The following is a 12,833-nucleotide window of genomic DNA, read 5'->3' as shown; positions in this document are numbered from 1 at the left end:
TACTACTACTACTACTACTACTACTACTATTATTATCATATGCTGTCCATCTGACTGGGTTGCCCCAGCCACTCTGGGGCTTCCAGAACTATATAAAAACACAATAAAACATCAAGCATTAAAAAGTTCACTATAGAGGGTTGCTTCAGATGTCTTCTAAAAATCATGTAGTTGCTTATCTTTTTAACATCTGATGGGAGGGCATTCTGCAAGAATTTATTATTATTATTATTATTATTATTATTATTATTATTATTATTATTATACTATGAAAGAGCAGTTGAACTGATAATACGGTGCATTCCAGGATGGCCAACAAGGTTTTTAGAACTATGGGAAAAGCAGTGTGCATTTTGATACAGAACACATTTTAATAAAAAACCCTAAAAGGACACAACATCAGTCTGTCATTTTCTGACAGCATGTGAAATTCACACAAATTGATTTTTCAAAACTAAGATTTTTCACACCCAAACTATCACACGTGCACCTCTTCCTGTTGATTGCACCATTTATTTTTATCAAGTATTTACAAGTTAAAGCCTGGTAGGTTTAATCATGCCGTATGCTCTGCTATGAAAACGAACATCTTATATCTTTATGTCATCAGAAGGCAAGCTAAGACTGGTTTTTGAAACTAAGAAATCACAATCAAATATTTTTCAACACCTGAAGGAGCAAGAATGAGCAGAATTTTTTTATATATATTATGTGTGGCTTAATATTTATGGAGAATACTTTGCTTTCTCTAGACTTTCATGACGTTTAAAAAGTAAGTGTTAATAACTCTCTTTCCATGCATACAACACATGTAGCAGTGTTTCTCAACTGGTGGAATACTCCACCATGTCTTTTTTTTAAAAGTGTTTGTGTGTGTGTGTGTGTGTGTGTGTGTGTGTGTATCATCACAATATTTCAACCCTTTTGAAAATTCAAAGAAAATAATTCGGAGAAGGGAGATTGACGGTGTATTTTGTTTTTTTATGTTAGCTAAAAGAGGGCATGGCTTTAAAAGATTGAGAAGCACTGTTCCATACACTAGTTTAGCAGACCTCCTCTTGCATCAAGGAATCGTGGGAACTGTAGTTTAGAGAGGAAGGGATTTCTAATAGAACTCTCAACACCTCATTAACTACAATTCTACACTCTTTAACCATTTTCAGGTAGTCCGTACAGCCAAGGGGTGTGTGGCTGATCAGAACAGGAAATGAAGCCCCACTCTTAACCTTCACACATTTATCCGAAGGTTCACAATGCCTCCCCCCCCCAAACAGGCAGGGGCAGAGGCAACCGTGGCAAATGGAGAAATGAAAGAGGCTTAATTCTTCCTTCCCTCACTCATCAGCTCCCCCATGCACTGATAAGCAGTGTGCTGATCAGAAAAACAAAGCCCAGAGTCTGACTGGAGATGTAGGTCCTCTGCAATTCTCTCTGCTTTCATGCTAGGAGACTTGGGGGGGACTGTCAAGGATGGAATGATTGGGGTTTTTTGCCCAAGCCTGTGAGGGGCGGGGGCATGGTTCTAGCATTTTTATTTTTCTCCAGAAGACCTCAGATAATTAATGTGTTAAAAGGGTAAAGGGACCCCTGACCATTAGGTCCAGTCGTGACTGACTCTGGGGTTGCGGCGCTCATCTTGCTTTATTGGCCAAGGGAGCCGGTGTACAGCTTCCGGTTCATGTGGCCAGCATGACTAAGCCGCTTCTGGTGAACCAGAGCAGCGCGCGGAAACACAGTTTACCTTCCCGCTGGAGCGATATCTATTTATCTACTTGCACTTTGACGTGCTTTCGAACTGCTAGGTTGGCAGGAGCAAGGACTGAGAAACGGGAGCTCACCCCATTGCGGGAATTCGAATCGCCGACCTTCTGATCGGCAAGTCCAAGGCTCTGTAGTTTAACCCACAGTGCCACCCGCGTCCCTCAATTAATGTATTAATCTTAAAAGACTTATTGTGAGGAAGCCCTGGCAGTTAATGTGGTCCGAAGCTGATGGCATCTACAGAGCACACATTGCCTCGGTGTTTCCATCTTGTGATAACTGATGGAACAGACAAACTTAGCAACTGGTTTGCTTGGTTAATGCAAAGGTCCAATGGAATCCCAGTAGTTTTTGAAAGTTGCCTACCCAGTGCTCAAGGCATGACAGTGATATCTATATTTTTCCCAGCATAGGCTAATCAGACATATATTGCCTCTGGGCAGAAAAGTTTAATTCTCAACCATTACAGCTAATAGCTACTGACAGCCTCTATCCTCCATTGAGATCCCCAGTCCTTTCAGAATCTATGTATGTGCCACAACAACACCTTCCAGTTAATCTAATATTAACACAGGTTTTTATTGTAATTTTTATATTGCATAATGAAGTACTTCCTTTTGCTTATCCTTCAGGGTGATCTACGGTTTCAGTGCTTGCAGAGACTCAGAGAGAAAATAACTTACTTTTGTCTGCTAAAATTCTGAAAACAGATATTTCTATATGTTTCCATAAAAGGGAACGTGGCGTCCCTCAAAATGTACTACAATATGGTAAAGATAATTTCTACACTAGCTGGAAAGTTGAACTTCAGTTTGTATGTAGTTTAAGATGTTCTACTACAAATTCACAAAACATTAATAATAATGAATTAGTAGTTCACAAAACATTAATAATAATGAATTAGTAAAAATCATCAAGCCATTCTACATGTACTGCAGCTGTTAATTTGGAGTATAAAATTACTATAAAGAAATGGAGCTTGTTTTATTTTTAACACATCCATATATATTCCTTCTTTCTCAATATGCCTTATTGTTTTACATACATAGATCTATAGGTCCTGATTTAACAATTCCATTACATAAAGTTCATGTTAGAAAGAAAACTGCCCCTTGTAAAAAGCTGGATACACAGTAGCCACTTATATAAGCCTCATTTTCAAATACCAACCTTAAGGGTGGAATCCATCATAATGCTAATATGAATATTCTATCAGTGCAATTTCTCCCTGTGCAAACATAACATTCTCTCCTTCTCTTTCCCCTGTGCTCTACCTAAATCTGTTCTAGGAGTTTCCCCATCCCAATGAGGCATGGGGAGGAAAAGGGAGGAATTTCCATTGTGCAAGAAGAAATCCTTGATGGAACTTGTTAGTAGAGTACAGGCCATAGTTACACACATACTCAATTTCCTCATACTGCTTGATTTCCAGACATTGGATCATTTTGGCTGCCTTCCTCTGTACACATTCCAGCTAGTCAATATCCTTCTTAAACTGTGGTTTCCAGAACTGGACACAGTACTCCAGATGTGGTCCAACCAAGGCAGAGCAGAGCAGGACTATAATACTATACTTCTGTGGATGCAGCTTAGAATAGCGTTAGGATTTTTTGTTAACTCATGTTAAGCCTGTTATCTACTAAGAGCCCTACGTCCTTTTCAAATGTACTACTGGCAAGTCGGGTGTCCCCCATCTTATATTTGTGCAGCTGATTCTTCTTGCCTAAATGTAGAACCTTCTCTTTGTCCTTATTGAAATTCATTTTGTTAGCTTTCGCCCAGTTCTCATTCCTTTCAGTAGGAATGTTTGTCAAAAGGGATGTATGTGTGTGTGGTGTCTCTGTCCAATATGTGCAGTCAGCAGTAATATACAAACTCAATGGAAAATGAGCAACTGTACAGTAGAACTTCACCTATAAGCTATTTGTTACATGGACTTCAGCTGTTAGATCTGTAGTTTCTGTAGTTTCTCCATAGCAAACCAGGAGACATTAACATTAAGAGGTTTGTTTTGTTTTAGTCTGCTAATTTACATTCTGGGGAGAAAAGGAAATCAACTTTCACATTGAATGGAGTTTTACAAACCCAGACTACTGTGCTCCTTGAAGACACTAAATCTGGCATGGCACACCTGTGTCTAATGTGATTTTCTGCATACTTGAAGTAATAAAGACCTGCAGGTGGGACTGGATTAGTAATGGGTCAGCTATAGAAGTTTTCAATTACAGGTTTCTGGTTCAACTCCAGTTCAGGTCAGTACTAACAAAGTCCTTACCATTTGGCAGCCACTCATTGGCCTATGTAAAATTAATTGATGGGTTCAATCCAGATCTCAGTGGTAATTGCCTATTACACAAAAGCCAGCAGCATGGTTAGGATTAATTGAAAACCATTTGCTGTGGGTTTTAGAAACCAGTTCAAGAACCAAAAAAAAATTATAAGATTTAAAAAATTGCCAGAAAATTAGGCTTTAACAGAAGTATAATTTTGATTTTCCTTCTACAAACTGAAGACCTAAATTAAATCATGTCTTCCCCAAAGGGGTAACTAGAGCAGGGGAATTAATTCAAAAATATAGCAATCAATCAAGAGGTCCAGCACTGTACTAACTCATCATATAGATGTGATACAATTACTACACTAGACACTAAAAGTCAAATTTATTATCTTCTCCCATATTGCACTAAATAGCTATGTGACCCTATCAGTTAAACTCCCTTTCAAAACAGAGATTGAATGCAGAATACTATAACCTGAAGAGAGAGAAAAACAAACCCATTACCAAGTGGATGGAAATTACAATTGCTAATATAACTAAGAAGGGCAACAGCTAAGAAAAGGAAGCATGATTTTCTTTTCATATTATGGGTGACAGACTCCAAGTACCCATAAAATTGTACTACTTCTAAATATTAGCAATATTTTCACATTACTAAACCACAAGTCACTCAGTTATAGCATTTTTGAAGTCAGAAAAAACAAAAGAGGGGGGATAAATCTGCAACAATTAACAATGGTGAAGCTGTTTTCTAGCGACTCAAAACTAAGGCTAGCACTTAGCATGCATTGTTAGTCTTATTCACTGGTAAGTATTCATAACATTACTTACCAATTAAATGATGAGCAGCTTTTTTACTATAGCAACATGTAGGTAATTTTGTTTGCCTTTGCAAACTATATATTTTCGCCTCCCTATTGAGTTCAAGTTGAATAATTTTGTTATCTAGTCATGGTCTGGTAGATTAGGTTCTTGAGGCTTTTGCTGGGTAATCAGAAGATGCCATTAGCAGAAGATACTTATCACAGTCATAACTTATGATTCTGAAGGCTAATTCACAAGGACTTCTAAGGAGTAGTAGCCACAGTTGTGCTCTTTTTTCTTTTTTTGTCATCAATCCAGACTGAAGAAGAGTTTGGATTTGATATCCTGCTTTATCACTACCCGAAGGAGTCTCAAAGCGGCTAACATTCTCCTTTCCCTTCCCTTCCTCCCCCACAACAAACACTCTGTAAGGTGAGTGGGGCTGAGTGACTTCAGAGAAGTGTGACTGGCCCAAGGTCACCCAGCAGCTGCATGTGGAGGAGCGGGGACACGAACCCGGTTCACCAGATTACAAGTCCACCGCTCTTAACCACTACACTACACTGGCTCACTACACCACACTAACTGATGTTTTCCTGCCATGAACACAAAAAGGTACTCTTCAACCTGACCACGACTCCTAGACACTCACTGATTCCAGTGATTATAACTTCTCATAAAAGCGGTGTTTAGGATTGAGTACAAAAACCCTATGTGGCTGCAGCTCAGCATGCATCCAGAAGCAGGAGACAGGTTTTGCATTCCCCTCTGAGCCTGTGAAAGCATGGGAATGAGCCAGTGTGAAATTCAAGGTTGTACAAATGAGCCTGAAATTGTTTGTCTTTCATATTAAGAAACCGACATGACGATAATGCAAACAGAGGGGCCTCCTTTGTATTATATGTATCTTTTCTTACATACTTGATCTTAGTTCCTTATAGACCATAATGATATTTTATTATACTGTATATATCTCTTTTTTCCCTATACTCTTTAGTTATATAATTTCCCCCAATAATATTGGACCAGGTAAGTGTGTGTGTGTGTGTGTGTGTGTGTGTGTGTGTGTGTGACAGAGAGAGAGAGAGGGGGGGGGAATAATTGGGCCTTACAGTAATAGCTCATTGGCACCATCTCTGTAAAGCATATTTTCACAAATTCTGAACACCCTAAATGCAGTTTTGAGCAGCTGGTCAAATTACTCATGATAAATAAAGAAAACTATATATATTTTTTTATCTCACTTTTTCCTAAAATTTAATTTAAGAATCTCAGTGGTCATTTTCCAGTTCAGAATTTTTTTTTGAAAGGCTGAGGATTATTTATTTCCAAATGGATGACCCGTTTTCTCAAATAAAATAGTATCTGGGTTTAACATCTACCAATCTCCTGCTATGTATTTTGCATTTAAAAATTCCAAAAACTTAAACATAAGAGTTAATGTTCTTAGGAAAATGAGTAACATCAAAAGCACCTTGTACTGAAAAAGAAAAGGGAGAAATTCAAAGTTGGGCACTTCTGATCAATCCACCAGCAAAAGCTTTTCTGTTTGTCAGATGGAATGATACCACTCTCCTCCACCCATGTGCCATTCTGGGATTTCTCTTGACCTTTCAGAGAGTATTTGGGGAAGTGCAGGAGTACAAAGGGAAGGAGAAGGGTGACATCCCATTGAGCCAGAGAGGGCCCTTGCACTGGTTTCTGTTAGTGCACCAGCTTAGCTGAATCCAGGCCCAAATCACCTGACTGATTCAAGGTTTTAAAAGAAACTCACAATTAAAGGAAGCCTGCTATTTCACACAGCCTGGTTTTACTTCACTATATAAAGCCCTGCCTAATAAATGAGACAGGAAATAAGAGGCAAAAACATTTTCTATGCAGTTAAGGACAGATTTAAAAATATGTGGCCAAAAGCAAACTAAACCCAGAGGTACACTTCAGAAAGGTCAAAGTTTCATTAGCTTTTTAATGTTTGCTTTTATTAGTGTTTTTCATGAATATCCTAGGTTGTCTTTCGTCAGCCACTTAGAAGTCTATTGTTTGAGTGAGTGGAATATAAATTTTGTTAAATAAATAATAAATCAGCAGAGGTGCCATAATTTCTTTGGAAGCGTGACACTGGTGGCTGTCATGATGAGCTCCCTGCACTACCAAAGGGATCACTACATTGCTGCTCTTGGTAGATATCCCATTAATTGTGCTTCCCTGTAAGGCCGATTGCCTGACCTCTACGGTCTTTCCAGCACTGTGTGCAATACTTAACTTGGAGATAGAGCACTGGGTGGAGTTTTTTTGTTTTTTGTTTTGTTTTCTCAAGACAAGAGGGGAAAAACACAGTAGGAATTGTGATGCAATTTTTCTACTGCAATCTAGATTTTGAATAAATGCAAATACATACAATTTGTTTTATCTTCCTTGCATAATATAGAATCAGCCCATAGAGGTCAGGCTTCAATGGGAAATTTACAACCTTCGCAATCACAAATTCACTGAGCCAACTGGCAGTAGCATTCACAATACCACACGACACACACATACACACACACACACACATTTTATTTTGGTCTGACTCAGAATGGAGAAAATCTTGCAGTATTGCCCCCTGGCTTTCACTAAGATGCTAAAATAGGACACTGACAGATTAAGTCCTGGTTCTGCAGAGTTTAAATGTGAAACCTTTTCTCTTGCTTTCAAGCACCCCTTTTGGTACTGTCTTTCTGCTGAAATGGCACTTTTCATAAAGCATCTGCGTGTACTTTGAATATTCTAGTGTCAGGAAGTCGGCCCTTCTCATTACACTGTGGGAATTTAAATGTGGCCTCGCAATCACACCTCAACATTTGTTGCTGGTCATTACCAGGAATACAGTAAGGTCTAGTATCAGTTTCTTGTTACAACGTTAATGTCAGGATTTCTTTCCCACTTCTGGTACAAGTTCGACAAGACTTAATCAGTGAATGTGATATTGCATTATTTTTCTCCACTTCAAACAGTAATAGCTATCTAAAGTGACAGCTATTTTAAGTCTATAAGAAGGCAAGCAAGTTATTTATATCTGATGTTCCTCCCATTTTCCTCTTAAGACTACTTCAGAAACCAAAGTAGTATTTTTTATAGTTATCTCTGAATTCTCCTGCATAAATACTCTTTAATGCCTCATTTCCTCTTATTACATGCTAAAACTTACTTGGAACATCATAATTAATCACTTCTAATCATTAACAGTGTCCCAGGTATTTCAAAACTCTTGGCTCTCTGAAGTATTCCCCCTTAGGATCTGAATGTTATGAGCCTTGCAGGTAGATTGTGGATACAGCAGTTCTGCAGGTTTATGGTATCAGAGTCAAATAAAGGAGTGAAATTGAGAGCAAGTCCACAAAGGTCCAATCCTAAATCACAGACTAAATCCTGTTGGACTCAATCCAATTGCAAGTAGTTTTCTTTCTTCTGGTGGCAAGATATCTTTGCTATATACAGAAAACACACCCTTCCTCTTGGATGTATAGGGTAGCAAACATCCTGGGGATACTTTCACACTAATAAGGAAGCAACAGGCCTTAAACTTGGGAGCACGCAGCTCATTAAATTAAGTTTAGCACAATTTCCCCATTAAATATTTAGAGATTTTGCCCAAGGAAAAAGACACATAATGGAGAATTAACATACCTCCATTGCATGAATACACGTGCAACACTGGCAACATTATTGTAAGTTAAGCACTGTAGAAAGATGAGGCTCAAAAACATTGGCTTGTCTAACTCAGCCTACAGAGAGAATTTGAAATGGGAGATTTGAACAGTTGATTTCTTCATGCAAAGGACACTGCATGTGATACCATTTGGGCACTGTTTTTGTCCAATGCTGACATGGATATGCATTCTTGGGGGGGGGGCAGCTAGTGAGGAACAGAGAGAGGCAGATTTATTTGTTTTAAGGGGAACCTTGCACAAGAGGAAAGGATAAAGGGTCTGGAAACCAAGTCTTATGAAGAAAGGTTGAAGGAGATGAGTATGTTTAGCCTGGTAAAGAGAAGTCTGAGAGGAGATATGATAGCCATCTTCAAATATCTAAAGGGCTGTCACATGAAGGATGGAGCAAACTTGTTTTCTCCTGCTCTGGAGGCTAGGACCCAAACCAGTGATTGCAAGTTACAAGAAGGGAGATTCAAGAAGAACTTTCTGACAGTAGGAACTGTTCAATAGTGGAACAGACTTCCATGAGATGGGTGGACTCTCCTTCCTTGGTGGTTTTTAAGAAGAGGTTGGATGGTCATCTGTCATGTATGATTCAGTTGAAATTCCTGCATTGGACAAGTTGACCTTTGGGGGTTGGACAAGATGACCTTTGGGGTCCCTTCCAACTCTACAGTTCCATGATTCTGTGATTTCTGCACAGGGGTTCAACTGCAGATTGCAGCCTCCACTATTTCATTTGGTGTAAAAAAAGGTTATGGAAAACTACATGCAGTTGAGTAGTATCATGTGCAGTCTGACATTTGCCATCACTGTACAGTGGTACCTCGGGTTAAGTACTTAATTCGTTCCGGAGGTCTGTTCTTAACCTGAAACTGTTCTTAACCTGAAGCACCACTTTAGCTAATGGGGCCTCCCGCTGCCGCTGCGCCGCCGGAGCACGATTTCTTTTCTCAACCTGAAGCAAAGTTCTTAACCTGAAGCACTATTTCTGGGTTAGCGGAGTCTGTAACAGGAAGTGTATGTAACCTGAAGCATATGTAACCCGAGGTACCACTGTATTATTCTAGCTATATTTTAATAAAGTCGAGTGTCTGAATATATACACACACACACACACACACACATAAAATAAATATATGTTTAACAATAACAGCAATATTTATTGTCCAGTTTGTAACCAATGCACTGCAATTAATATCTATGTAATGTACTGATTTAATTATATTTTCCTAAATGGTATAAAAACAAGTACATAGATTTAAATCATCCCACCTTAAGGCTAATGACCTCAAGTATAAAGTTTTAAATAAAGACAGATTATTATGAATACACAATGAGTGCTTTCTAATCTCTAATTAAACTGGCTAATTATTCCCACTGTGGATAATGCCAATATCACTACTTATATCACAGCAGGAATTGCCTTGGCGAGCACATTTACATTATCACTTTGGATTGATCTACATTGTAACATTAAATTGATCAGAAAGATAAATCAATAGCCACACAGTGTTACCTAATGGGTAGTGACTATGTTAATACATTTCTGGAGTGTGTAAATTAAGATCAGCATAAAACCTCTGGTATGATCCTGAATTTTAAAAAGGCATGTTTTTAAAAGGTGTGTTCAGGATTCTGGCCCCTCTGCTTCATTCTCCCTTTGCTCTCCCACTTACAGTGAGTAAGTATTACATGGTCACTGAGAAGGATGCTCATTTATGCTCAGTCTCCATTTAGCTGTTTTGGGCTTTCCTCATTTTTCTAAAGGATTTTCTAAAGAGAAACCTTGGCGTTTCTCCAAATTTCTTGATATTTCTGTCTTCTGCATGGACTATGCCACTGTAGGTCCATAAGCAACAGCAGTCTCCCACAGGACTCTGATATTAGTATATATGGTTATGACCCTATTCCTTTACTGCTTTTACTGCTAGGAGGGGACGCGGGTTGCACTGTGGTCTAAACCACTGAGCCTCTTGAACTTGCTGATTGGAAGGTCGGTGGTTTGAATCCGCACGACGGTAGTGAGCTCCCGTTGCTGTGTCCCAGCTTCTGCCAACCTAGCAGTTCAAAAGCACACTAGTGCAAGTAGATAAATAAGTACCCCTGCGGCGGGAAGGTAAACAGCATTTCCGTGCGCTCTGGTTTCCGTCACGGTGTTCTGTTGCGCCAGAAGCGGTTCAGTCATGCTGGCCACATGACCCAGAAAGCTGTCTGTGGACAAACGCTGGTTCCCTCAGCCTGAAAGCGAGATGAGTGCCGTGCCCCATAGTCACCTTTGACTGGACTTAACCGTCCTGGGGTCCTTTATCTTTACCTTACCTATTTCTGCTAGGCATATATCCCAGTCTTCCTTTAGAAAACTCTTACATGGACACACAGTGTTCTCCCATCCAGGAACTGATCAGATTATACTGCCTTAGTTTCACCATTAAGATATGATCAAATTCTCTCAGACCAGTCACTGGACTCCCCAGAGCAACCAGCTCCATCCGCCTCCTTCTTCTCCTTCTACTAAATCAGGCTACAAGGCTTCTCAACTGGCTCCGCCGATACACCAGATACTCTTGAATTCTTACCAGTTCATCTGTTTTCCCCCTCTTCCCTACTAATCCCTTTTCTGTCCGTACTGCATTTTTGTAGATTATAACCCTGAGAGCAGGGGGCTGTCTTCTCATGTTAGTCATAGTTACAAGACACTCTGAGAGCCTTCTGCCTGCCCTCAGCTAAAGAGAGGGGTAAAAATACTTTGAACAAATGAAAGAATAAACAACCACCAACCAAACATTAAGCTGCTGTGCCATACATTATAACCAAGTTCTTGAGGTAGTTTATAATGTAGTTATACTATTAAGGTTGAGAACACACACACACACACACACAATATATATATATATATATATATATATATCCTTCACAGCCCCCAGGTCCTTGGATGATCTACAGGCTTCTCGGCTTTTAAATCTTGTGTTAACATAATAATTAAATAATCTAAATTTGATATAGAAATATTGACATAAATGTGTCTTTATGGAAACTCTAATTCCATGTTGCTTTATAGCACTGCTGTAGTCTGAGGTTCCCAGGTAGTCATTTGGTGTACCCCCAAGGCATCTGTTTCCCACATGTCAGCTTCCTGTTTAACGTAGTATAAGTAATAATATTTGTCTACTTGGGAATGTTTATATTTTTGCTGTCACACCCATATACAACTTCACAGAATGTTCACTCTATATAGTTATAAGCTTGAATTTTCAAAACAGCCTATTGCTTCTTGTTTTTCACTGAAATTTAGCTCTTCACATACAAGTTACAACATCCAAAATTTGTTTCTTCTTCTTTTGTCCCATGGAGGAAAATTGCAATGAACATACTGGATGAGCAAACCAAGACTGAAAATACAATAAAATGTAGACTACCTTTCAAATCTGACCTTTAGCTAATGGGGCCTCCTGCTGCCACGCAATTTCCATTCTACTTCCGGGTTAGCGGAGTTTGTAACCCGAGGTGTTTGTAACCTGAGGTACCACTGTACACTTTTCTAATTGTTGGGACAGGATGAGGAAATGCTGTGTTTTAATATTATTTTATTTTTATTTTATTGTAACAATCTGGAGGGTGGGGCAAGGCAGGTGGAAAAGCCAATGCCTGATGAACAGAAAATCTCTCTCCCCTCACAGCTGGTTGGCAGCATTTGCACTGCCAATCATTCCTAATGGTCAAGTACTCTTTGTTCCTTGCTAATAACAACCCATCTTCTTCTTAGCATGGGAAACTGGTTAGCCTCTTTTTGAAGCTGCTAGATTCAGCACCTGGTAGCTTCCACTAATACTCCCAGCACTGATTTATTCCTAACATTAACTAAATCTAAGAATTTAGGGGGATCTGGCCCCTTACAAAGTCATAACACATCTATGGGGGAACTAGCCACCCCCGCTCCGCAAACTCAGAACATCATATAACAAAGAGAGCACAAAAGTTTCCAGCTCCTGCAACACAGTCTCACACAACTGAGTTGGATTGCTAAATACTGCCCTGACGTTCCAAAATTTGAGCACAATATGCCCCACTTCTTTGTGGTGTCATTTTACATCCCGGCTGCAAACAATTGCTATTTCAGTGTTTACTTTCCCAAGTGTGGCTAAATAGCTATGCAAGAAGGTCAGTAAAATAACCTATTTTCCTCTATTTACATATAATGGGAATTTTGACAATTCGACTTTCAAAGAGAGAGAAAACATTCTGGTGCTGAGAACAGTATTCCACTGAATGCTTAACTGTGACAGATGCTGTCACAG

General features: G+C 39.3%; 1 protein-coding gene across 5 annotated transcripts in view; it reads right to left on the bottom strand.

Moving 5' to 3' along the window:
- Nucleotides 1–12,833, bottom strand: part of MACROD2 (mono-ADP ribosylhydrolase 2) — a 996,145-nt gene that overhangs the window by 746,266 nt on the left and 237,046 nt on the right. The gene's annotated exons all lie outside the window — the stretch shown is intronic.

Source organism: Podarcis bocagei (assembly GCF_964188305.1).
Source record: "Podarcis bocagei genome assembly, chromosome: 3".
In the NCBI taxonomy this organism is placed as follows: domain Eukaryota; kingdom Metazoa; phylum Chordata; class Lepidosauria; order Squamata; family Lacertidae; genus Podarcis; species Podarcis bocagei.
Note: the sequence above shows the minus strand (reverse complement) of the source record. Positions and strands in the feature narration are given on the sequence as shown.